Raw genomic sequence first — 14,951 nt, 5'->3', positions numbered from 1 at the left:
TTAGCAATTAAAAAACAAAGGGGTTTTCGATATTCTATTGCAAAAAGCTCTTCGGGATTTCATCAATCAATGTTTAAAGAATATCTACCTACCTTGGCAACATTGAAATTTTTAATTAAATGTCCGATTTAAGGTTAAAAATGGCCGATTTCGCAATTTTCAAAATTTTTAATCGCTTATATAACAAAAACTATTAACCTAAGAGAAAAGTCACTAAAGACCTTTTCTGTTTGGAATGATTCAAAAAACCTAAAAAAACTTTGTTCGATGCAAAAAAAATAATTTTAGGAAAAACCCCTAATCTTTCCCCTCGGCTGGCAAGGTCTTATGCTCTTCAGAATCGCCTGTCATTGTACACATTTCTTCTAAATGACTTACTCAAACACATAATTAAATTTAAACTTTACAGGAGAAAGTTTATTTTACCCTCTAAATTTGCACTTTTCGATTCACCTGGTAGATACACGTGCACGGCTGATGCCTGCCAAGTCATCGTTTTTAGCCTTGGTGTGCTATGAATTATCACTAGACAAATTTCTAGCCTTACAGGACGACCGTTAGTCGGAGGGTTCACTAGCTCTTAGACTAGATACTCGTATACACATATACATATCACCCACATGTTCAAAAAGTTCAGTTTATCTTTCAGCTTTGGTATTATGTTTTGGGGCCATATAAGCCAATGACAACTAATTCGTAGTTGTTAACATGGCGTAATAAAGTATTGTTTTAATGCTAACTGCCCTTCCACTTTCTGTAGCATTTTAAGGACGTATGTTGGGATTGATGTACTTCGGATCCCTTAAATATAAAAACTATTGCTGATGATTATTCGAGCCACTTGAAAGTCTTATTCTTATTGATATTCCAACACATGGTTTTAAGACTGCTCGCTTTTTCGGTCTTTTAGAACAGCTCCTTAATTGCCATGAAAACTAAGGTATATTTGTAGAACACAATACAAATTTAAAGAATAAACTTGGTCCATACAACCTTTTTTAAAAAGATATATTAACCCTTACCTACTGACATGGATGTTTCAGGACGTAGACTCTGTCATGAGATATGTCATAATTAGGGGAGTGCATATAGCCTTTCACTTCGGAAAAAATCAAACAAGTCAGAACTTTTTGTAATTTCATTAAGTAATGTTTAATAAACAACGTATCAAAAAGTTCTACTCGAGAAGTGGGCGCTTCATTTTTTATTAAACAAATGAACTGCGAAATTAGATATTTTTTAAATAACTCCGAAAATATAAATTTTAGAAAAAAACTGACTTATCCATTGAAAAATTCAGAAAATTTTACAAAATAAACCTTATACAAAGATTTTTCTAAAATTAAATCTAGCGTTCGGCGAAGTGCATGGTTGAGTTATGTCAATGTAATTCTTTAACTAATGGATCAAATAACATTTGACAATTATTGGACATGAAAGAAGAACAATTAAGCTATCTTATGGTTATAATAAAAAGAAATAAAATGCATGGGCATAAGTACGGTGTGGGCGGAAAGTGAGACTTACATGAATTTTGTTTAAAAATGTTTTAAAAATGTGTAACTAATACAATTTTACTTATAAAACTCTCCAATTTGCACAACTTACCTTTAAAACATCTTCTAAAAAAAATTTTACTCAAATGATACGACATCTCAAAGAATATAATTTTTGAAAACTGTGTAGTTTTATAGAATTACTACCATTTTAAGACGATATTACTCAAGTTTGAACAGATTTATTACAATTTTATAGGTGTTCTTTAAAGCTTAGGATACAATATTTAAAATGCACTAAATTATTTTACTTTAGAAATGAAATAAATAATTTATTTTTGAGAAAATTAAGAAAGATAAAATAATGTAATAAAAAGCCGAAAATTTCCTGCTAAAAAAATGTATACAAAGTGATCAAAACTTTTTTCTGTAAAACTTACCTAAAATACAATAAATAATAAGCTTCAACAATAATAAATGTTCAACAAAAATTTTTTTGTGCTCTTATACAGAATGTCGGCGTAAATTGGAACCTATTTAGTATAGTATAGTTGATCCAAAAGATGGCATAACCCAGACATCCAAAGTGAAAGTTATCCTTCAACACCAAATTGTTCTATATGGTCCACACAATGTCCAGAAAAAAGTCACACCATTTTAAGCGTCGGGTTTGGGGGGGAGAAGGGGGAGAAATCGGTAAATTCGTAGGTTTTTAAGTTTTTCGCCAATATTTCTAAAACTATGCGGTTTAGCATGAACAACCCTCTATACAAAATTGTTCTACATTAAATTTGAAATAAAAAAGGCCCTATGCATAATCTTTCTAAAATGAATGGTTCCAAGGTTACGGAGGTAGTATAATATAACTGGTCCAAAAAAAGGCCTAACCCAAACATCCAAAGTAAAAGTTTTCCTCCAACACCAAAATGTTCTATATGGTCCACATATTGTACAGTAAAAAGTTACACCATTTTGAGCGTCCGGTTCGGGAGGAGATGGGAGAGAAGCCGGTAAATTAGTAGTTTTTTTACGTTTTTCGTCAATTTTTCTAAAACTATGCTTTAGTGTAAACAATGTTATATACAAAAATTTTCTACATAAAATTTAAAACAAAAAATGTTCTATACATAATTGTTATAAAATCAACGGTTCCATATAGTTACGGAGGGTGAAAAGTCGAGGTTTTCGATACTTCTTATATATTTTGGGCAATATTTAGGATATAACTATACCAAAAACCCAGACATCCAAAGTGAAAGTTATCCTCCAACACCAAATTGTTCTATATAGTCCACATAATGTTCAGAAAAAAGTCACACCATTTTGAGCGTCGGGTTTGGGGGGAGAGAACCTTTTTTGTTTTAAATTTTATGTAGAACATTTTTCTACAGAACATTCCTTAAGCTAAAGCAGAGTTTTAGAAATATTGACGAAAACCCTAAAAAAACTACTAATTTACCGACTTCTCCCCCATTTCCCCCCCAAACCGGACGCTCAAAATAGTGTAACTTTTTACTGAACAATATGTGGACCATACAGAACAATTTGGTGTTGAAGAAAAACTTTTAATGTTGTTCTGAAGCTATTTCCTTGTGTCATTTTTATGATTAATTATTTATATGGGAAATAAGCCACAATTAAAATGAAAAAAATAATTTTATTAACGTTAATAAAATTATTTTTTTCATTTTAATTGTGGCTTATTTCCCATATAAATAATTAATCAGAAAAACTTTTACTTTGGATGTCTGGGTTAGGCCTTTTTTTGGACCAATTATACTATACTACCAATGAACTGTCAACACCGATGGAATGGGCAAGAAGTGAATTTAATGACGCCAGGATGAGATAGCGCTAGTCAGGGAAGGAGGGAAGATAATGGCCATCTTTCCTAAACAAAAAATTTATAGTGGTAGTCAGCGTTGCCAGCTTGGGGTATTTTTCCATAATTTTGGAGTAATTTGAAAGCGTCTAGAGGAATTTTTCTAAGCAGAAATGGTTGTGGAGGGACAATTATGAGATATTTTAAGGGGTCATGGTAAATTAAATTTGCGTATATACGTAGAACTGTATAATTATACTCTCATATAATCGAAGACGATAGGACCTATGAATTATTTCCAAGGCCCTCTGTTGATAAATAGTATAATTTTGGTTTACTGTTCTCTACATTTGACTACTAATTTATTAAAATGCGTCAAAAATTTAAATTTAAGGGGTTTGAGCTTAATTTGAGGGAATTTCAGTTTCTAAGTGGGGGATTTATAAAACCACATCTGGCAACTCTGGTCATTATGATAATATCCAACCAATGAAGAAGTCAAATTTTCCCTGACAAGCTCTGTCTCTCTCTAGGACCTCTCACTTTTATGTTGGCCGCAATGTCGCTTCACTGTTTAAATGGGATGGGGCCATTCCATCCGTGTTGACAGTTCATTGTATACTACCTCCGTAATTTTGGAACCGTTCATTTTAGAAGGGTTATGCATAGGGCCTTTTTTATTTCAAATTTAAGGCTATGGGTACATAATTCGCAAATATTTTACGTGTATCCCTACTTTTTCTGTCTTTACACGGCAAATTACGTGTAGTAAAATTCACACAGGTATGGATATGTAAACATTACTAGAATGTCATTCTACTTGAAAATGTCATCATTAATTTAAAGAGATGGGTTTTGAATGTTCTTGGATAACTGTTATTTTTATAATTGCAAATTGTTAATTCAGTTAATAAATGTGATACTTTTTTCACTAACTATGTATTCAGTGATTGTAATAATTTATTTGTACAACAAAGACTAATACTCAATCGAAAAAAGAGAAAAAGTGTTAAAGTGATTTTTTAATAATATATTGTTATGGAACGCTTACCATTTTGAACATCTTTAACAACAAAATACTTGGATCACAGAATATATTATCCTGATGTATTCTCTGCTTGGGTCTTTCACAAATAATACACAATAAATAACTTTTTATTAAGTTCACGTCTTAAATCAATTATTTATCAAATACATTATATCTCAATAATATTTAATCAATAACTCAACATATTCCCGATGCAATGTCAAATATTTAAAATTGTCACTGATTGTCAGTGTCTGACTGACAATATATGCTGACAATATTATATTCGGCTGAGTGCGTTGTAAGACAAAGATAGATTTGGAAAATATTTCCACGGCATTGTGTTAATTTTTTTCGAATCCTGAAAAAGCCAATAAATATTTTTGAAAAATTTAAACGCAAAATGAAAGACTAAATTATTGCCGAGAGCCGAAAGTCCCTTAGAATAAATAAAAAGTTTATTTTGAATGATATATTTGAAATTAAAAATCACACTAAATTTTCTCTTAGTTTTTCACCCCTGTAACTTATTAAAATAAACATTATAGAAGTTCTCAGGGACTTTCGGCCCTCGCTAATAACGTGATCTTTCATTCTGCGTTTACATTTTTCAAAAATACTTATTAGTTTTCTCAGGATTCGAAAAAAATGAATCCCCATTTGAATAGCATTGCAGCCGAAAATACGTACCGATCCTCATGTAGAACAATTTTGTGTAGATGTAGAACAATTTTGTGTAGAAGGTTGTTCATGCTAAACCGCTTAGTTTTAAAAATATTGACGAAAAACGTAAAAAACTACGAATTTGCAGATTTCTCCCCCCTCTCCCCCCCAAACCCGACGCTCAAAATGGTGTGACTTTTTTCTGAACATTATGTGGACCATATAGAACAATTTGGTGTTGGAGGATAACTTTCACTTTGGATGTCTGGGTTTGGGTCTAACTATACCATACTAATTGATAACTTTTTTATTATCAGTTTTACGAAAACAAGTTATTCTTTATAAAATACTCTACATCATATGTAATCTGAGATGCTACCATGAGATATCAGATTTTATTAATTTTATACGAGGTATGTCAAAAAATATGAATTTCACTCAAGAGTAAAGCACCTTTAAATTTCACAATAGTGAAAATTTTTGTTAACAAAAGTTGTTTGGAATTAATAACTAAGTTCTAATGTTCAATTGCGTCCTTATAATTGAAATATTATGCACTATAAGGGCACTTAACTGTTAAGCGAAATTCATATTTTTTCACATACCTCGTATAAAATTGAAAAAGTTTGATATATGGTGGTTGCATCTTAGGTCTTAGACTAGGTAGAGCATTTTATGCCGAATAATTTTTTTTCGTAAAATTGATAATAAAATATTTATCATAAATGTAATAAACTGATGATAGGTATCGCGTAATTTACAAAAAAAAATGAAAACATTTTTTTCTTAATTAGAAGGATATAATTGTATATTAAAACATAGTTTTTAATTCCAAATAACATTTCATAATAATCATTTTTATTATTCTTTAATGTACTTTAACTCTAAGGTAAAGGAACTTTAAGGTACTTTACTCCTTAACGAAATTCATATTTTTGACATCCCTGTATAAAATTGACACAATCTGATGGTCGAGTTTTAGATTTTAGGCTATCCTAAGCATTTTATGGCGAATAACTTTTTTCGTAGAATTGATAATAAAAAAGTTTCCCATATGGTTCCTAGATACACAGACATACTGTATAAGAGCTACTGTATAAGAATTTTCGAATTGTAATGCCATATTCGGATTCAACATACTCAAAACAAAATAAAAACATATTTGATCAAAGTAAAATGATGAATTCAACGATATTTTTAAAATTATTTATACGAAACAATTATTGTTATTGTTTAAACAATTAATAAACAATTAGCGGCAAAATCTGTGACTAGAACTTTTTACTTTAACATGTATAATATAAACTAACAAAAAAAGTTTTAGAAAAATATAAGCTTGTTTTAATTATTCCGAAATAATGCATATTTGGGTTCTATCTTGACTCCCCTAACCGTTGCCTATTCTTATTTGTTTTCAATATCAATTTCTCTTATATCACTGTATTTGTTTTTTGCATCAACTTCAGAATAGTTTTTTACACTGCCGTAGAATAAAATACTGCTCCAAATAAAATAAACTTAATTTTTTCAAGAAAATTATGAACGCATGCATGCATAATATTAAAAAATGGTGGAGGATCCATTTTTCTTGTAATTGAGCATTCTACTTTCATTCTCTTCCATATTTCATCTGTTCTTATTCTTTCTTTGGTGATTTGTAGACATCTTCTCATAAAGTCCTATTCTACTCTTCTTATTTTATTTGGTATTGTTGTTGTATTTACCATATTTTAGCTCCATATAGGGTAATATTCTGCACTATGTTCTGACATTATCCTTTTTTTTTTGTTTTCTTTGGTTAGAGTATTATTCCATATCACTTCACCGGATGTTTTCTTGGCTTGTTTTACAGTGTTATTTTCAATTTAATTATTTCATATGTATGGTGTTTATAACTCATTTGTATGGTGTCGAAGGTTGTACTTTAACGGATACACTTCTCAAGGATCTGGAAGCCTTTGGAATCTGGGTGCATCGGAGAATCCTATGCCAGAATAGCTAAAAATCGCAAATATGAATATTTTGGCAATATTATTTCCACCTAGAGGAATATCATATATTCCATTTAATAATACAAGGCAATGTAGACGGAAGAGGCGGACCAAGTCGAAGAAGAACGTCATAGCTTAGAAACCTGATAGAACTGTTTAACAGATCCTCTGCATCCCTTTTCCGAGCTGCTGTCAACAAAATTACTATAGCCAATTTGATAGCCAACGCTCGATAATCGAGCATGGCACAAGAAGAAAGAATATCTTTCATACAAGTACCATTTCGACTTATCATTGACTTTAAGAATACCTAATAGTCTCTTCTAAGGTCATTAGGTTCAAATCTGCAGCCTGGGATCCAATACATACCTACATTAAATAAATTTCAATGTTCCTAAGATAAAAACTATAACTTTTTCAAAACTTATAATATGCATACCTATATGGTATATATATATATATATATATATATATATATATATATATATATATATATATATACCTATATAATATGGTATAACTATTATAAGAATTGCATATTTCTGCATAATATATGTATATTCCTGTTTTTAAAAAATTCATTTATTTTGTATCTTTGCAAGTAGTAAAATTTTGTCAATTTTTTATGCTTTTAATATATCTATAAGTTTCTACAAAACTTTCATGGTTCGAATACCTCCAAAACTAATCTAAAAAAACTTATTAATATATTTTAACACTTATCGCACTCGAAAAAAATACGAACTTTCTTTATTTTTTCATCATGGAAATATTTATAGACGCCGGTAAAATATTCATTCGATAAAAAAAATAACAAGATCTCATCTAGCTTGCACCAATTAAAATAATTTGAATGATTAATTATTACGCCATCTGATTTAACGTTTGAAATGGATTATTTACTTTCAACTTGCTAAAAATGTGAGGGGACCAAATATGCCCCACCAGCGGATTTTATCTAAAACTTATGCTAATCGTGAGCTTTTGTTGCACATTTTGAGACTATAGTGGGGTACCGTTCTAAATTATAAGAATGATATTGTAATCTTTGAGAATTAGTATTAACTTTTGAACGTTGTTACATGGTGGTTTAAGTGAACCATTTTACTATACCAGGTACTTGCATGTTTAAATAAATAATATTTTATTAAAATGTGTGTACTTTACGCAAGTGTAATGTGATGAACTGTGATTATTGTGTGACTTTTTGTGAAATTTTGAATAAAAATGATGAAATTACTGCTAGTAATAGTAGTTATCTAATTCCTCTGGAAATTTAGTGAATCTGTAAAATATTTTGTTGAATTAAATGTGAATTAAGGCAGTGGTATAAGTACATTTATTGTTATATTCACTCATCTCGGGCGTGCGAATTTTTTGGGGAAGTTTTCCGTCACGTTTGTAGTACTTCTTGTCATCAATGTGACAGATTGTAAATATACTGGGAGTTAATATAAAAACAACTTTGTCATCTCTGGTTTTCTTATGATCTCAATAGTACAATAATTAGATTATTCCACTTAGATCCTCATAGCTGATGTTGTGTTCTGCAAATTGTCATTTTAATTTTACTGTTTCTCCTCCGATATCTCTTTCTTTACTTTTATCTCTAATCCGCTTATTTGTCTTTTATCCATTAGTTTTATGTGACACTAGCATATACTTCTTTTTCTTCTCAGATCATTTTATCCTCTCCAGCATCGAATGAGGATTCCAGTTGTTCATTTGCCCATTTTTTCCAGGCATTTCTGTTCTTGGTCATCGTCTTTAGTTCTTTATAGTTTTCCCTTTATTCCTTCTTATTTTGTCAATCTGACCTATCTATTTTCTTCTAGGTCTTCTCCTTCTCTCTTTCCTTTTTCTTCCCAGTTCTAATATTTGCGTTGTCATGCTTTCTTATTTTTTTCAATTAATATTTCGGAACCAAAACATTTGCATCTTTTAATATACTCAGTAATAGGTTTCTGCTTTGTCATTTGTCTGATATCTTCATTTCTTGTCATGTGCCATCTTGTTTTCTGCACAAAAGCATTTTTCTTCTCTTGATTGCCTTGATTTTTGTTTCACGTTATTTCTGAATTTCCTGATTTCGTTTGATTATGTTACTATTGGTACTATTATTGTATTGTGAATTTTTTATCTTGACATCTATTTTTAAATATTTGTGTTCTAGTATTGTTGTATTAATTTTGTATAATTATGTAGACTTATTTACTCTATTTGTTATTTCCGCGTGTATTTTGCCATGGTCAGTCACAATGTCTATTATTGTTTCTAATATTATTATTTTATTATATTTGATCTCCTTATATATAGTTTTGGTCTTCTTTTTGATTAACTATCATCGTTTTTGTTTTATTTATATTCAAATCCATTTTCATTTTTAGTATTTCTTCAGTCCACGAATTCACCAGCCTTTGAAATTTATTTTTATTGTTCGCTATCTACCTACAATATCATCTGCGTAGAGTAAACTGTAATTTTACTGAGTGCAGGTTCCTGAATCCAATTATTGTATTTAGATTTTCTACTTGCGTTTTAAGGTTAATTATATTTCCCTCCATTATTGTGACGACTAATACAGAGCTCAAAAAAAAGGTTTAAAATCGATTAAAAGATTTTTCGGGATACAATGGCAAAGAGACAAAGAATGAGTGAAGTATATAAAAAGTTTTTAAAATGCAAGAGATCATTTCCCAGTGAAAATGCGAGTAATGTAACGAACATAAAAATATAGAAATATACGTATTATCTTTAAATAGGATTGAGCCACATTTATTGGTGTAATGGAAATTACATTCTTAATTAACAACTAGTGTTTGACATTTCGATTACCTATCAAAATATACTTATAAAAATATACTAAAAATAACGAAGTTGAAATAGGACGATTAGACGTTTTGGCATATCTATCTAGGTATTTGTTAATAGCTTGTTAAAATTTAAGCTGAAAATTTGTTAATAGCGTAACGGTGTCTAATTAGTCGGACAAATTTTGATGTATGGGAACACTGGTACAGGGGAAGTTTTAATTGTGGAACGTGATTTTAATTTTGGAACGTGTCATCCTGATAAGTTTATGATTGTGAAAACTAGCAGGGGGTTTTAAGTTTATTCAATAGCAAATTTTATATCATATATGAAAAAATGTTTGTCCGACAGATATGTTGAACATTTTAATAAGTCCGACACGTAGAACATGTCAACTGACAGGAATTATGAGGGTAGTAAATAATATCAGTCTGATTTTTGCATGAGAGTTTACTGAATGGATAACAAGCCAATTGGAAGTTCTGTCCGACAAAATACATGGGACGTTTTCGTAGTCTGACGTTAGAGACCTGTAACCTGTTCCACAATTAAAACTTTCCCTGTTCCAGTGTTCCCGTAGATCAAAGTTTGTCCGACTATACACCGTTAAGCTATTAACAAATTTTCGGCTTGCTATTAATAAACTTTTTTTGATACGCGGGATCCAGACCTTTTTGCGCAGCAAACAAATAGTTATTTATGAAACAGTTCGTGAAGTATGCTTTTTGCAAACGCACGCGATTTTTAGAGCACGAGCAACAACGGAGCGAGTGCTATACATCGCGTAAGTTCGCAAAAAGTACTTCAAGCACAGTTTCATACAATATTTTATTTACGATAAACAAATAAAAAAACTGTAACTCTTCGTCACTGGAATTCATTTCTATTCTACAATTTTTAGAACTTTGACATAAAAAAATCCTAACTACTTTCAAACCACAAAACTGTCAAAAATTTTGTTGTAAGTCATTGCTCATATTGTCATCACCATCACAACGCAAAAATTAAGGATATTTGATTATATGAAAGTGTGCCAAAAAACCGATTGAAAGTGTGCGAAAAAGTAAATCCCATTTAAAATACATTGTTACTTCACGCACACTTTAAAACCTTCACGCACTGCTATCCATAATGACAGTTTTCGCAAACTAAAAACTTATACATAATATGACATAGATTAGATAATAGTTATTTTCCTAACATGTGCAGAAAGTCATACTTTTCCGCACGCGACTGCAGTTTGCCGAACGACGCGAAGCGGGAGTTTGGCAAGCAGTCGAGTGCGGAAAAGAGACTTTCTGCAAGAGTTAGGAACAATATTTTTTCTACGAGTCTTTAAAAAATGACCAAATCTTAATCAATTAATTTAATTATTATGAAAATTCCACACCTGTAATTTTGAACCAATCAAAATACGTTATTTTGACAGATCACCATGGCAACGGAGGTATTTTATCGGAAATTTTTTGCTCGTGGGGTACCCAACAGCGAATTATAGTGGAAATTTTTTGACGTTTACAATAACAGAACATTTTTGACAGACTGGTTTTTATTTGTTTACATAATTTAAAATAAAACGCCAAAAAATAATTTTCTATCACTTGTAGTTACTCAAAACTTATGTAAAATTGAAGAATATACTATTTTCTATCTTGAAATGGTATTCCCATGCAACTACAATGAGTAGAAATTACGAATTTGAAAGCCTAAATAATTGCTGACAAAGCTATGGCGCGCTATTAATCTGTTCATGCAGCTTTGGATTTTCAAATGCAAATTTGGTGTGGAATTTTCTTACCGAATACCACGCGAAGTCAAATTAATATCCGGAAATTTTTTTGTTGATCATGAATATTTTTAGAAAATTTTCCTCGTCTGCGACTCGGGAAATTTTCAAAATATTCATGATCTCAAAAAATTTTCCGGAAATAATTTGACGTCTAGTGGTATTACTAGTGAAAATACATACACAAATTAATTCTTTGACAAGGTTGTCAAAACCACACTTTCAATATAATTAGTTAGCATGACGACGATCTTGGTTTCCATGACGATGATTCAGAACGACTGTTATTGTCTCCCGATTTGACTTTCGAATATTATGTCAAAATAATTTTATTTCATCGAATTGTCGCGTTAATTTCATTAAAACAGGAACACAATAAGATACATTTGAAATAAAATAGTAAATAATATCTAAATATTAGTTTATTGCATGTATTGTAATTATTTTAAGGCCATATTAAAATATCTAAACGCGTGCGGAAAAGTAAAACGCGTGCGGAAAAGTAAAGTGCGTGCGGAAAACTAAAACTTTCTAAACTAAAACGCGTGCGCGAAAGTAGACATTTTTGAAAGCTCGTAGAAAAAAATAATTATGGTTCTACATTGAATTGTTGGGATTTTTTATAATTGAGGTATAATACCAGAAGTTTGTTTATAAAAATCATTGTTTAACTAACAATAAGTATTGCATTTAAATTAAACTAATAGATTTATTATAGCAAGAGAATATTTGGATTTAACCTTGAAATCCATCACCTATTCAAGGTCGCATACGATAGTGTGAAGAAAATTGTATTATACCAATCAATGGATTAGTTTTGTATACCAGAAAAACTTCGATTGGCTTAACCATTCGATTGACTAAAATGACATTGACTGAATTAAAAGTCGGTGTTGGAATACGGGAAGAGAGTTCTAAAACTTCTGAGATAGAGGATGGGGTCCGAAAAGGGGCTGTCCTGGCTTGCGTTCTATTTAAGATTGCATTAGATTGATACAGATATTAGCATAAGCTGGTGACATTGACATAATAAGGAATAGCAAACGAAATGTTGAGCAATTTTTACTAGCCTTGAAAACAGCGGCGAAATAGCGATCTATTTAAATAGTCATCAACAAAGACAAAACTAGGTCCATGTTGTTTACTAATGATCCTATACCAAATGAGGAACCGAAAACAGTATTTTGGACTCATTCTTGTAAAGTGTTGACAGTTTCCCATACCACGGCACGCAAGTGATTACTACCAACAAAAGGAGCGAAAAAATTTAAAGACGAATAACCCTTACAAATAGGGCATATTATAGACTCAACAAACAATTTGACTCAAGAAACATCCAAAGAACTAAAAAGTTATTATATACAAAATACTGCTAAGGCCGGTTCTCACATGTGGGAGAGAAGCATCGGTTGTAACGCAAAAGGATGAAAGACTTTTGGTAATATTCGTAGGTAAGATACTACGTAAAATATTTGGAGCTATAAACGACCAAGGTCATTGAAGTCAAATATATAACCTCGAATGATACCCATTCTTTAATGAACCAGAGGTCGTAACATTCATTAAAAGACAACGACTTAGATGAGTTGGACACATAATACGACTGCCAGAATAGCACGATTGCTAAAAATCTAACCACATTAAGGCCTGTAGGACGAAAAGCAGAGTCCGCCCATAAATAAGGTGATTAGATGGAGTTAAGACCAACTCAGAAGAAGGCAGCAGGTGGCTAGAAATTGGACAGAATGACGACGAATCTTGAGGCGAGCCATGATCCACAAAGGATTGTCGATCCAAAGCTGATGATGATGATGATTATAACTGATATATTTAATTTTGTTCCAGTTCTCTTGGAGTCTGTTGTATGATTTTTATTCCTTGATATTTTTATTTAATTTAACAATTTTTATTGCGTTTTATTTAATTTTAAATTTATAAGCAAACTATTCTCAAATCAAAATCACTATCAAAACATATGATTTTGTTACAATATGTCTCAATTTAATTTGCTAATAATTTATTATAATATGACAATATTTTCTCTGTTAAATATACTTTTAAAAAACTCATACAGAAGTAAAAACTTCAAGTTGTATACTGGTATAAAATCGTTTATTAAAAAACTTCATAAAATGTCGTGCAAAACGTTTTCGATCTAATTCAGAACATCTTCAGTGCCTAGAATGAAGTATTTCCACGTTAGATTAAGGCAAAAAAGTTAAAATTGTGACTGTTAATAAGAAGAAAATGTGGAGAATACTTACATTCTGCTAATTAATTGAAACTGGCACACTAATTGAAGTGGTAACATCATAATATATGGTTTACATGTTAGATTTAATAAAAATATGGTGAATACCAGTCGATGTTAAAAGATTAAAATCAGTACATGCTTAAAGGGCAACATGATTCTCTGCTCGAAAAACTAGGTACTTGCCAGTTCAATGGGCACAGACCAACTGATAAAATAGGAAATGTACTTTCAATATGACATGACAGAGAGTGACATGACAAGATAAGGTAAAGTAATTTTTTGGTTAAGAACTTCAAAAAGTGTAGGTTTTAGTTCGGATTTTAATTAAAATATAATGGTTGTTAATAACTGTTTGAAAATGTAATTAAAATTGTTTAAAAAATTAGAATCTATTGTAAAGTCTAAATTAGCAACTCTCTATTCCAGAAAAACTTTTGGATTGTAGGATTTAAGGTTGGTATAATATATGGTTAAAAGTGTGACTACTGGAATTTTTAAATTAATACTTACATTCTGCTAATTAATATTTAAAAATTAATTTAAAAAATAATAACCAAAAAAAAAAGAAAAAAAGGAACAAAAATAAAAAAGAATAGAATAAAAAAGAAGTAAAAAAAAGTGTTTCGCACAAAATAAAATATATATTTAAAAAAAACACAGTAAAATAATTAAAAAAAACAAAATAAAAAAAAAGCTGCAAAATGTACCAATGTATCTATAAAAATAAAATTGTAGAATGTACTTATGTTATAAGAAATTTATGACTATGTATCTGCAATCAATCAGAAACAAGTCTGGCTAATAGGCTCTGCCAAAGCCATTTTTCAAAAAAAAAATACTGGAATTTTTCCATTGATTTTAAATATACTTTTAATCTAAGAAAAGTTTGGTATTCTTTTTCTCATAGGCGTCTCTCAATGCATCACAGTTTTTCGATTTCTTTCTAACGCATTAAATTGTATGTGACAGAAAAAAAGGCACGTCCGTGATTTCAGACATTTATAACATTTATTCTAGTTGTCGATAGATGATGCTATAATCGAAAAAAAATTATTTGCGAATTACGGTCTTTTTCATGAGCATTTTTTAGTGCGTCGCAAA

General features: G+C 30.5%; 1 protein-coding gene across 2 annotated transcripts in view; it reads left to right on the top strand.

The window, feature by feature from the left end:
* LOC114332689 (acyl-CoA Delta-9 desaturase) overlaps positions 1–14,951 on the top strand; it is a 79,027-nt gene that overhangs the window by 22,252 nt on the left and 41,824 nt on the right. The window contains exon 1 of one of the 2 annotated variants that reach the window (XM_050646626.1): positions 8,011–8,115. The exons of the other annotated variant lie outside the window; for it this stretch is intronic. The gene's annotated coding sequence lies outside the window, so the exon portion shown is untranslated. Of the gene's footprint in view, positions 1–8,010; positions 8,116–14,951 lie in introns of those variants that run through there. 2 annotated transcript variants of the gene reach the window in all.

Source organism: Diabrotica virgifera, chromosome 1, assembly GCF_917563875.1.
Source record: "Diabrotica virgifera virgifera chromosome 1, PGI_DIABVI_V3a".
In the NCBI taxonomy this organism is placed as follows: Eukaryota; Metazoa; Arthropoda; class Insecta; order Coleoptera; family Chrysomelidae; genus Diabrotica; species Diabrotica virgifera.
The sequence above is the reverse complement of the archived record's forward strand: the minus strand, read 5'-3'. Positions and strand labels throughout refer to the sequence as shown.